Source organism: Triturus cristatus, chromosome 6 (assembly GCF_964204655.1).
Source record: "Triturus cristatus chromosome 6, aTriCri1.1, whole genome shotgun sequence".
Taxonomy (NCBI): Eukaryota; Metazoa; Chordata; class Amphibia; order Caudata; family Salamandridae; genus Triturus; species Triturus cristatus.
In genome coordinates, this window is record NC_140589.1 from 1,843,641,705 (window position 1) to 1,843,654,375 (window position 12,671).

A 12,671-nucleotide genomic window follows, 5' to 3' on the forward strand; every position below is an offset into this window, starting at 1 on the left:
TTCTGTTTATCAAAGACAGGCATCACTGGCCCTATGGTTACAGGTACAGTTACGGCTTCCATGTTTTTAGTTAACTCCCTAATCTTTTTAGTTAGTTCCAGAGTAGTTCTACCTAGTTCGGCTGAATTTTCATTTTCAGTCCTAACAGGCTGTGCTATTTCAGAGTTCCTAAATGGATTATTTTTCCCTAAATCAGGTTGCGTTTGCTCAAAACTTTTATTTCGCAGGGTTTCTTTTACTGGCGCGCTCGGCATCAGCAACGTAGAATTTGGTTGATACGGGGGAGGATTTTTATAGAACATGTTCTCTAGCACATCATCCTCCGACTCATTCACACCATACTTATAACTTTCTGTCCCTGTATTGTTTCTCTTCTCAGTACACTTTCTGCCACTTGTCTCTTCAATATTTCTCAATGGAAACATCCCATCAGTCTTGTTTGCACTCCGCCATCTCCTCATTCTGTCATCATGACTTTCCTGCCCTCACGGTCTACCAAACATGTAATTATACCTTCTGCCACTCCGATGCCGTTCCCTTTCATACATTTCTTCTTCCCATTCCGTCAAAGCCTCAAACTGAGTAGGTCTAGGTCTTGGTTCTAACCTCATCATTCTTTCTCTTAGGTTTCTCAATACAGCTAAACTAAACGAACCACTTTCTGGAAATGCTAAGACTCAATCTTCTTTTGTATACTTTGCCCAATTATCTAGTCAAATACATGTGTGGTACCCATATTTCGCTACCATAAAGGATGCAGGCGATTTCGGTGGAGGAAGTATCTGTCCTTCCCTAGCTACAATTGGCTTATCCTTTTTAAATAGGCTCCTACTTTTTCCAAACCATGGCTTTTTCTCCTTTTCCAGTGGATCGTAATACATCATTTTTACTTATTCTTAGTCCTGAATCACTAGACTTTTCAAATCACTTTCCTACAATTGTTCTATCTGTTGTCCAATCCCAGCGCGACTCACACTAACGCACCAATCCGGAGCATTTTCGTCACTCTAGAAATGTTCCACTCCTAGCGCGTTTCACACCAACGCACCAATTCTGTGCGTCTACGTTACTCCTGAAGTCCTCCAATCCCAGCATGACTCACACTAACACACCAATCCTGTGCGTCTACGTCACAATGGCAATTCTCCACTCCTAGCGCGTCTCACACCAACGCACCAATCCGTGAAAGCTTCGTCTCTCTATGGCTGCCCAATCCCAGCGCAGTCTTTCTGACGTCAGTGTTTCTCACTACTCCTGCTTCTGCTGACCCCCCCTTTACAAAATTTATTGGCAAACTTTTCTTGCATTTCTTTTAATCAAATCTGTTGGTAACAACATAAAAACACCACCATTGCCTGTTTCGCTAAACCAAAGGGATAGTTTTGTTCATTTACACAAGAATTCTGTATTTCCAGTAGGCAGCGCTTACCTCTACCCTACTACAAAATTATTCAATTTCGCCGATAAAGTAGCACTTCCCTCTACCTTACCCTTCTAACAAGCAAAAAGGCTAACCGTTTCTCTGGGGATAAAACACATGTGGAGACTACACTGCTCCTGAGAATTAAGGCCAGAGTTTCATGAGAGAACCTGTTGCTATTGCACTCACGCACATTCACACAGAAATGTCCCTAACGATAACACACAACGATGTTACCAACTCAAAACCAGACAATGTGTTGCGCGACTTCACTTGCCACATATGTCCCCGTGTACCTACAGGGCAACCAGACAATACACCGTGCGACTTCACGTGCCACACATTTTCCCTGTGTACCTACAGGGCATACAACTTCCTACGTCCCGGAAGTCTTCAAAACAACATAAAACGCAACACGACTCAACATAGAATGTTAGTACCTAAATCAATAATCAATCATTAATAATCAATAATCAATCATCACTAAACCAATGCCATAAAACCATCAATCTGCTACCAGAAAAACTGCTCCAGCAGAAAAGGCACAGACCCGTCATCACACTGATTCATTCACATACACATTCATTGGTGGGGCCCATAACACCACACTCATACGTCTCACTTCGAATCTGCTCACAGGAGGAAAGGAGCGCTGGACATGTGGAGTACCTTGTTACCTATTGGAGGAAAATCTTTACATTATATACATTATATACATTGGTACCTATAGAATCCTAACTTTAACATCAAGGCACTCCACCACTTGGCCGACGGACCAATTAGTTGGACTGGTTGATGGTGATTTAGAACCAGCTAAAACACATTTAAAGCTTCGGAACCTTTGATCAATCAATACCTTATAAAAAGAATCACGGACTCATTTGGTTAATCAATGCTTAGTTTATCTAATTAATTTACTTTCATTGGCATAGTCAAAATTTTAATCAAATCTGAATTTTCAATGAACATATTTAGCACAAATTTACATACAATTTTATTTACCTGAAATTTTGACACCGTTGACCATTTCCCGAAAACCCGTCAGCTCTGCATAGATCAATAATCCCTTCTGGTAAAATCATCCAGTCAAACGCTGGTTAAGACCCAAATGAGTCCGGCAAAAGTTCTTTCGCTCAGCATGACTCAGTCCCAAAGGTAGTCCAGGGACCAGGAAATCGCGCTATCAAATCGACCCTCCTCACCATCAGTCACCAACGGAAATTTGGAACGCACTCTCTTTTCTCTTCTAAATTCCCCTTTATATCTCTAAATTCCAGGGTAATATGCAACATTTTCTAGGAGTAGAAGTGTTCTGATTGGCTAAACCCCTGAAATTTTGAAATAATGAACTCGGTTCCCAGGTTTTTCTTGGTTCTCAGGGAATTGAACATGTCATTTCTTAATTGTATTCTTTTGTACAGTTCTCATGCGAAAAGTTCCGAAGTAACAATATGTAGACCTCCGGGTACAGGTCGCTATTGTATTTTCAGTCATTCACACTAGCTGAGTCTGGCAATCCTCCACGTTCCTATCCTTGACAAGGAACACGTAGTCTTGTGGTTAGAGGTCGCCTGGAGATCTTCAGAGCCATCCGAGTCTGCGCAGTAGGCATCGCGCTCAAAAGACGGTGGCCACTTCCAAACTCCATTTTGAATACTGCGGCCTAGTAGGCCCGAATGCCAACTTAAGCAAAAACAAACATAAAACAAACATAAAAGTAATTACTATATGGAAATGAAGATTCTAGTGTTTCAACCCACACTAATCCCAATATATATTAGTATTTGCCTAGCTTATAGCAACATTTAGAGCAGTAATACTCACCATTCCGCAATACCAGGAGCACAAACCATCACAAAAGCAACATACATCATGCAATTTTCTATTTCAAAACATCCTACAAATTAGTTTGTGTATCACAGTTAATCATTAGACTTATTAGCCATGCAATTTGCATTTTAGTCCCACGTGTATCTTGTGTTTATCAAGGTGCATGTGTTGGTTAATCATAACACTCCAAACAATTAATACAGGTTAATATTTAGAATGATTACGTGATTAGTCTTTTTCATGCAAATAGAGAAGGTATACAAAATGTTGCTTTACCTGCTCCACCACACGTAGCATAGTACGTTGACATTATCTGTTTGCAGGAAACATGGCTATGCGGCAATACCCCAGTAGTTGAAGGGTTTGTTTAAATCCATAAACCAGCCAGCAAAAGGAAAAAATGTGGAAGTCCCTCTGGGGGGATCATGACTCTCACCTCAACCAAGATAGCAAAAGAGGTTAAGCTAATAAGTACATTATGTAAATGGCTGTTGGTTTGCAAGGTATCCCAACTAGTCACTGAAGGGAAGGATGTCCATATATTTCTCATTATTTGTGTATATTAAATGGGAATCTCAAAAAGAATACTGAAATGGTGCTTTTAAAAAAAGATATAATTAGTTTAAATGAAATGTATGGAAATTATACCATGGTGGTAATGGGTGATTTTAACGACAAATTAAATTACAGAAAGATAGATCAATGGTTTGAGGAAATTTTGAGCTCTTATGATATAGGGCCAGCAAAATTTCCCACGTGCTTATCCACTAATCAGGATGAAGCATTAGGGAATTTTTTGGGATCCAAGGGATTAAATTGCTTAAATGGCAGGTTGGACCCAGACCGCCCAGCCACACGGACTTTTAGAGTAGGCAACCAACAGTGCCCTATAGATTATATATTTATTCATGCCTGGAACTATGCTATGGTAAAAAAGGTTCCGGGTAATTAAGCGTAAGGACAGTGATCATAATGCTTTGTATTGTGAATGTTCAAGGGGGCCAACAAGCCCACGTGAAAGAGTGATTACCCAAAATCTGGAATATCCCAAACGCTTGACTGCTAAATTGACGGAATAATATGTTGAGAAATTTGCAAATTTTCAACAAAATTTAAAGACGGATAGTTTTGAAGGTCAGCAGGTAGTATGGTATGTGGGCAAAATAGAACAGGCTGTGCAATGCCTTCGAGTGCATTTAAAAAATAAGAAACAGGTTAAGGTAAACACACAACCCAGACAAGGAAGGCAATCCAGGTGGTTTAATTTAGCTTGTCAGAATAAAAAAAGCATTGAAAATGCAATATGTCTCGCCCTCATTTAAGTTTAAAGCAATTCTGTTTGTAATTAGGTGGCTTTTTAGCTTTCCTTTTATTAGTGTTTTTCAAACTTTCATGTACATAACATGCATATGTATGCATATATGTATATGTATGCATTTATATTTGTATTTATATAGATATGCAGATGTATATATATGTTTATATATGTATGTATGTATTACCTACTGGCGGTTGCCAGTAGGTAGTTATAGTTAGGACCAGGTTTCCATAGGAAGAGCATTTTTTGTTTTGCTTATAACTTTGGCGTCGTTAGATGAATCTTCATGAAATTTTCCAAACTAATTATTTGTTCATATCAGCTCCTATGTTGAAAGCTTGGGGGTGATTCGTCAAGGGGGGGGCCGAGAAAAAATGGGGGTCCCAAAACATGTTTTCTCCATGCAATTTCCATAGGAAACTTTAGACAAGGCTACAGGTAAAACGGGTGAATGGAATTACCCCAAATTTGGCATGGAGAAGGGTCTTGGTCTAGAAAGCACATTTTTGTTTATTTTGTGTGAATCCGTTCAGTAGTTTTGGAGAAATATTGAAATTTACAGATATTGATATTTGGGAATTCTGCCATCTGATTGGTTGAGGGGTTACGAGCACGAGCTTGCTGCTTATCGGCTGCAAACGGTTGAAACTAGGAAGTGTTGGCAGCCATTTTGTGATTCCGTTGTAGCGAGTAAGGGGAAAAAAGGGCGAAAAAATTAGGAAAGAGTAGGGTAGGAGCGCTGTGAGCTCTGTGGGGTGGTTAATGTGTGCTATACAGGGAGTATGAAGCGAAGTATTCATCCTTACCGGTGTGAAAGTGCTGTTTTGCCCAGAGTGAGATGGTGCTGAGGTGAGGTGCCGGTACACTCGGGGATGAAACCGTGAGCTGATTGCTGTAAACTGATGTGCTCTGGGCGCTGTAGCATACTGGCCACTGTAGCATAGCTGTGCAAGTGGTGTTAGTATGCATTTAGACTATAACGCTGTGAGCTCTGTGGGGTGGTTAGGGTGTGCTATACAGGGAGTATGAAGCGAAGTATTCATCCTTACCGGTGTGAAAGTGCTGTTTTACCCAGAGTGAGATGGTGCTGAGGTGAGGTGCCGGTACACCTAGGGATGAAACCGTGAGCTGATTGCTGTAAACTGATGTGCTCTGGGCGCTGTAGCATACTGGCCACTGTAGCATAGCTGTGCAAGTGGTGTTAGTATGCATTTAGACTATAACGCTGTGAGCTCTGTGGGGTGGTTAGGGTGTGCTATACAGGGAGTATGAAGCGAAGTATTCATCCTTACCGGTGTGAAAGTGCTGTTTTACCCAGAGTGAGATGGTGCTGAGGTGAGGTGCCGGTACACCTAGGGATGAAACCGTGAGCTGATTGCTGTAAACTGATGTGCTCTGGGCGCTGTAGCATACTGGCCGCTGTAGAATAGCTGTGCAAGTGGTGTTAGTATGGGTTTAGACTATAGCGGGAGTGGGAAGCAAACTACTCACCCCTACCGGTCTGAAGACTCGAATTGAGTGTTTTAGCAAGCAGGAATAAAGAAATAATCGTGAAGAATATCATGCAGAATGTTGTAATGCCACAGAAGACAAATGGTGAAATCAGGTTCGTTTAAGAAGGTGGCTGTGTGTAATAAAGCGATGGAGTCTGCAAGTTATATAAAAAGTGTCTTTATTTAAGTGCCATAAATGGACCCACTGATGCAAGCGCTAAGACATCCAGCTGAGGCAAACTCCAACCGCTTCTGCTGTATTCAAACTTAAGCTCCTGCATCAGTCAATTCCACATTACATGTTACAGTTTCATGTGACATAAACAATACCTATTAGACATGAATGACTGTAAATTGTATAAGGAAAATAAAGGTAGGATACGATTACCACACTGTGCCAACCAGTTCCTAAACAATGCCGTGTTTTTTGATCTTGATCGCCAGCTTGTGAGCAGAGGCTGAGGATGAGCTAATTTGTGTGAAAGGGCTTCATGGATAACAGGCAGGCAGAGAGACGTGTGCACAAAGAATAGACATGGTTTCAAAATGGATGTCGGGTTTAGGCTAATTTAGCAAGTAAATAGCATATTTGCACAGGCCATACATCAACCATCCCTGGTTAGTCTGGAGACTTAAGAGGCAATAATGAAAACAGAGTTCAAATGCCTAAGCATACTTAGAAAGTTAATATATGAAAATAGTTCAATTGAAGTGTATTAAAAAAAATTATAGGAAAAAGTCAAAAAAGTTGGAAAAAATCAATCTAAGAATAAAGTGAATTTCTTACAAGTCTTGTAGATTGCAGTCCGGAAGTTCTTTAGCGGTGTCGCAGCCTGGACTCCTCGGAATCGTACGTTGCTTTTATGGTCCACCTCTCGACACCACCACGGTCTGGTTTGTAATCACAGACTCCATGGAGTGGTCAAGCGGGGGAAGGAAAGGATGGGGACAGCGGGGAGGGAGACCTGTAAACCAAAAGTACAAACACTTAGGTATAACGAATACACATAACATCAGGCATGTACGATCTTGCCTACCCTTATACTGTGAAGGCACCCATGACCTATGATTTTACCTGCAAAGAAAAAAAAGGCGTCTGCTTGTTTCGTCAGCAGTTGGAAGAACCAGTTTTCAGTAGAGGAACATTCACAGGATATTGCTAGATCACCCCATACGCCACTCCGGGCGCTGTTCCCACTGGTAAATGATAATGTCACACAATACGCCACTCCGGGCGTTATACACACTGATAATCGATAATGTCACACAATACGCCTCTCCGGGCGCTATTCACATTGGCAATGGATAATGTCACACAATACGCCTCTCCGGGCGCTATGCACTCTGGCAATGGTTAATGTCACACAATACGCCTCTCCGGGCGCTATTCACACTGGTAATGGATAATGTCACACACTACGCCTCTCCGGGCGCTATACACACTGGCAATGAATAATGTCACACACTCCAGTAAATCACAGGTAGGTGGTAAGTGACCCGCGGGGCTGGAGCCACTGCGCGGTCCACTATTTGCTCCGGGGAAGGAATCCCCCAGCCGGGTCTTCCCAAGAGTAATCACACACGCCAACCTCCCGCAAGAATCCGGACAAGGATTCCGCCAACGGGAGCATAAGCGTCACCAAGACTTTGCCGCTTCCACTGCGAAGCACTGCCACAATAGAATACGAGAGACTTCAAGATTTGGTGCTACTGCACCCTTACCGGACCGTTGGCAGCTTGCTCCTCAGCGTCTGGAGTAACCGGCACCGGCATGGAGCGTTCAGCCCCGGAAATACCTTCCTTGCGCGTCGCGCTGACGTCATCGACGCGCCTCGGCCGGGGCTCCTGGGAATTGTAGTTCCGAGACCGGTCGGAACGGGAACCTCCTGTGGCGCCTCGTCAGTGTCTTCCGACGTGGCTCCTGACAGTACATCCCTCTCCTGAAGAACACTGACAGAGGCAAGGTTTGTGAGGGAAACGATTGTGAAACATCCGCACATATCTAGGAGCGTGGACGGCCCTAGCAGGTTCCCATGAATTTTCCTCTTCACCATAGCCTTTCCACGCGACCAGATACCACAACCGGGTGCGGTGGATCTTTGAATCTAGTATGCCTCGTACTTCATGCTCAACCTCCCCATCCACCAGAATGGGGGCTGGGACTTTATGCACCCCTGATTTCGCTGGTTTAAGTAGGGAAATGTGAAAAGCCGGATGTATACGTAGGGAAGAGGGCAGATTTAGCTTCACTACCACAGGATTGATTAGCTTCGTTACTCTATATGGGCCAATGTAACGTGGATTAAAGATACTGTATCTTTTAAACCTGATGTTCTTGGTAGATAGCCATACATAATCGCCTATTTTGTATGAGGGACCTTCCCTTCTATGCTTATCTGCCTGTGTTTTGTACTGTCTTTTGGCTTTTAGCAATTCTTTGCGTACCTTTTGTAATGTTGTTTGGATGTGAGTTATCCTTTCCCGTACCTCGGGCACCTTTTTTGGGCCCACAGGATGCTGGAAGGGAGAAAAGTCCGGATGAAAACCATAAGTGCAGTAAAAAGGCGTGTGTTTTATGGATCTATGCATGGCGCTATTGTACGCAACTTCCGCTAGCCATAGCTGTTCGACCCAGGATTCGGTGGCTACCTCCCCGTAACATCTGAGGTATTGTTTGAGGGTCTGATTGACCCGTTCTGTCTGGCCATCGGTTTGGGGATGGAAGCTAGTGGAAAGGTTGGATGTGATCTTAAGGGCCGAACACCATGATTTCCAAAAGTGTGCAGTGAATTGGGCCCCCCTATCCGAGATTACCACGTGAGGCAATCCGTGCAGACGGACCACATTATGCAGCAACAGGGATGCCAATTCTCCGGCTGTCGGTATCTTTTTGCAGGCTATGAAGTGAGCTAACTTGGTCAAATAGTCCACCACAACCAGGATTACTGTGTGCCCTTTGTCTGGAGGCATCCCGACCACAAAGTCCAGGGATATTTGTTTCCAGGGGATGATGGGCGTAGGAAGAGGGTGTAGGAGACCCACCGGTCGAGCATGGGTGGTCTTCATTTGACAACACACCGTACATTCACCCACCCACGTTCTTACGTCCTTCCTGACTGTGGGCCACCAGAATTGTCGCAGGATTCGCTCTCTGGTTTTTTCGATGCCATTATGTCCTGCACTGGGTAAGGAATGACACCAGTTGAATACTTGCTTTCTTAAGCGAAGAATAGGTACCAGTATTTGGTTTCCTCGTACGGGGACCCCCCCTTTTAATGACCACTCCTTGTTATTACCCAACCATTCCTTCCATTTGGCTTGGGAAATGTTGAGTGCGATGCTCTTAAGGAATTGTTCCGTGACTGTGGCGTTGATTACGTTCTTGGGATTAACGATGGCGTTCTTTGCTGGAGTTTCTGGATTGTCGGGAGAGGATTGGCGACTGAGCGCGTCTGCCTTTTTGTTTTCACTTCCAGGGCGGAACGTTACGATAAAGTTATACTCCGCAAAGAAGAGCATCCAACGAAGCTGACGGGGAGACAGGTGTCTGGCTGCTGCCATGAATTGCAGATTGCGATGATCCGTAAAAACGGTAACCACGTTTTTGGAGCCCATCAGGTACTGTCTCCATTCCTGGAACGCATTCTTGATGGCTAACAATTCCTTCTCAGCTATAGTATAATTACGCTCTGCAGGGTTCAACTTTCGTGACATAAAGGCCACCGGGTGCATTTGCCCCGTCTCTAGGTGTCGCTGTGAAAGGACTGCTCCTACCGCATACTCTGAAGCATCCGCTTCTACGATGTAGGGTAGGTCGGGGTCGGCGTGTCGCAGCACCGGGGCGGAGGTAAAGGCCTCTTTTAAGGCTTCAAATCCCTTTTGGGCTTCCTCGTTCCATTCAAATACCACCTTCTTCTGTAATAGGCGCGAAAGGGGGGCAGCCAATTTGGAAAATTGATTGATAAACCGACGATAAAAATTGGCAAAGCCCAGGAAGCATTGTATGTCCCGAACCGTCTTTGGAATTGGCCAATCTTTCACTGCTTGGATTTTCCTGGTGGACATTTCCTGCCCGGAAGGGGTTAGCATTACTCCAAGGAACTCCACGGTGGTGACACTGAACTCGCATTTGCTGATCTTGCAGAACAGTAGGTGATCGCGTAGAGCCTGCAGTATGGTTCTTACATGAGCTCGATGTAGTTCTATAGATGAAGAATAGATCAAGATGTCATCTATATATACCACCACAAAACGATCAAGGAATTCCCGCAGAACATAATTCAGGAAATATTGGAAGGCGGCAGGAGCGTTGCAGAGTCCAAAAGGCATGACACGGTACTCATACAACCCGTACCGGGTCTTAAACGCCGTCTTCCACTCATCTCCCTGTCGCATTCGTACCAGATGATACGCCCCTTTTAGGTCTAAACGGGTATAAATCACGGCCTTTTGGACTTGTTCCAAAAGGACAGGGATGAGCGGCAGCGGGTACCGATTCTTCACGGTGATGGCATTAAGGGCGCGAAAATCCACACAGGCGCGTAACTCGCCGTTGGCCTTGGGTATGAAAAACAACGGGGATGCTGCCGGGGATTTGGATACCCGAATGAACCCTAAGGCTAAATATTTGTCCAGGTATTCTCGGAGATGGAGGTTCTCGGGTTCAGTCAGGGCGTACACTCTTCCTGTCGGGACCACAGCCCCAGGCAATAGGTCTATTTGGCAGTCATACTGTCTGTGGGGAGGTAGGGTTTCGGCCAAGGTTTCATTAAACACATCCTCGTAATCCTTATATTCGTCGGGTAGTGTCACTGGATGTTCCGCCGCTGTAGCGATGTGGTGTTTTTCCGTCTCCATGGTTTCCGGGAGAACGAGGATGGACTTGCAATGCCGTTGGCAGTAGTCGGATGTGAAGGTCAGAGTTTGTTTTTCCCAATCCACCAAAGGGTTGTGTTTCTTCAGCCAAGGTAGGCCTAGGATAAGTCCATACTGCGGCGCAGAGATAACATTGAAGACCAGTCTTTCTAGGTGGTCTTTCCCATGGAGAACTTCCACTTCTTTGGTGCAGAACCTAATGGGACCCGCCTCCAAACGTCTCCCATCCACTGCGTACACCGCTTCAGGTAGATTCTTCTCGAGTAGTGCAAGGCCTATTTCCACCGCGTGCTCATGATCGATGAAGCACCCTGTTGCTCCCGAGTCCAGCATAGCTTGCACCTGCCTCCACCTGCCTTGGATATGAAGCTCTAACGTCAGGAAATAGTGTTCTTTCCCGCTAAGATGGTACCTGTCTAATGAAGGGATGTACGTTTTGCTTGACGAAGTCCCTTCGTTCATCCTCAAGCTTGATCGTTTCCCGCCGTTGATAAGGAGCTGACGGGAACTGACCTTCGGGTGTCTGGACGTGCAAATTTTGTTCTTAATGAGCACTCCCGAATAAAATGACCCTTCTTTCCACAATAGATACAAAGGCCTGTCTTCCTACGGTGTTCTCTCTCCTCAGTGGTGAGTGAGGCCCGCACCGATCCGATATCCATGGGTTCAGGTTTATTGAGGGAGTGGGTTTCTCCACGATAGGGTGGATCATATCGAGGGGGCACGCGCTCCTTCTTCTTGCGATCCCCTTTCCGGTCGCTCAGGCGATGATCCAACCGTAACGTAAGATTTATTAAGTCTTCACACGAAGTAGGTTGGGGGTCTATCTGGGCCAAAACATCTTTCATTTCGTCCCTAAGTCCTTGCTGGAACAGTGCCGCGCGTTTGGCTTCCGGCCAGTCGGTCTCTGCAATCAACCTTCGAAAGTCATTGAGGTATGAGATGAGATCTCGGTTTCCCTGTCGCAACTCCAAGAGGTCTCTGTCTGCTGAATTCGTGGCGGCCCTGCGATTAAAGGTTTTCTCGAAGGCACTGAGAAAAGAGTCCCAATCGTAAAGCAGAGGGTCATCGCTCTTCACTAAAGGTACGGCCCATTGGGCTGCATCCCCTGCCAAGTATGAGAGAAGGAATGCCACCCGGGCATGGTTGGTAGCGAAGGCTTTGGCCTTGCATGTGAAGTGTAACATCACTTGGGTTAAGAATACTTGGACCTTACTACTGTCCCCGTAATATCTCTCCGGTGGGGCCAGGGAAATGGGAGTTGGCATCTCCACTACTACAGGAGTGGGATGGGTTACTTGAGAAATGCCAGCATTAAAGGGGTTCCGCTGCATTCTATCTACTACTACATGTAGTGCAGCGGTTTCTGCTCTAGCGGCCGAGAGTTCTGTCTGCATTAGGGCTAGCGCGGCCATGACATTATCTATAGTGGCCATACTCAATGTGCGATCGGGAGGATACGTATCCGTGGGCCGGTTACTCTGTCGCAGCCTGGACTCCTCGGAATCGTACGTTGCTTTTATGGTCCACCTCTCGACACCACCACGGTCTGGTTTGTAATCACAGACTCCATGGAGTGGTCAAGCGGGGGAAGGAAAGGATGGGGACAGCGGGGAGGGAGACCTGTAAACCAAAAGTACAAACACTTAGGTATAACGAATACACATAACATCAGGCATGTACGATCTTGCCTACCCTTATACTGTGAAGGCACCCATGACCTATGATTTTACCT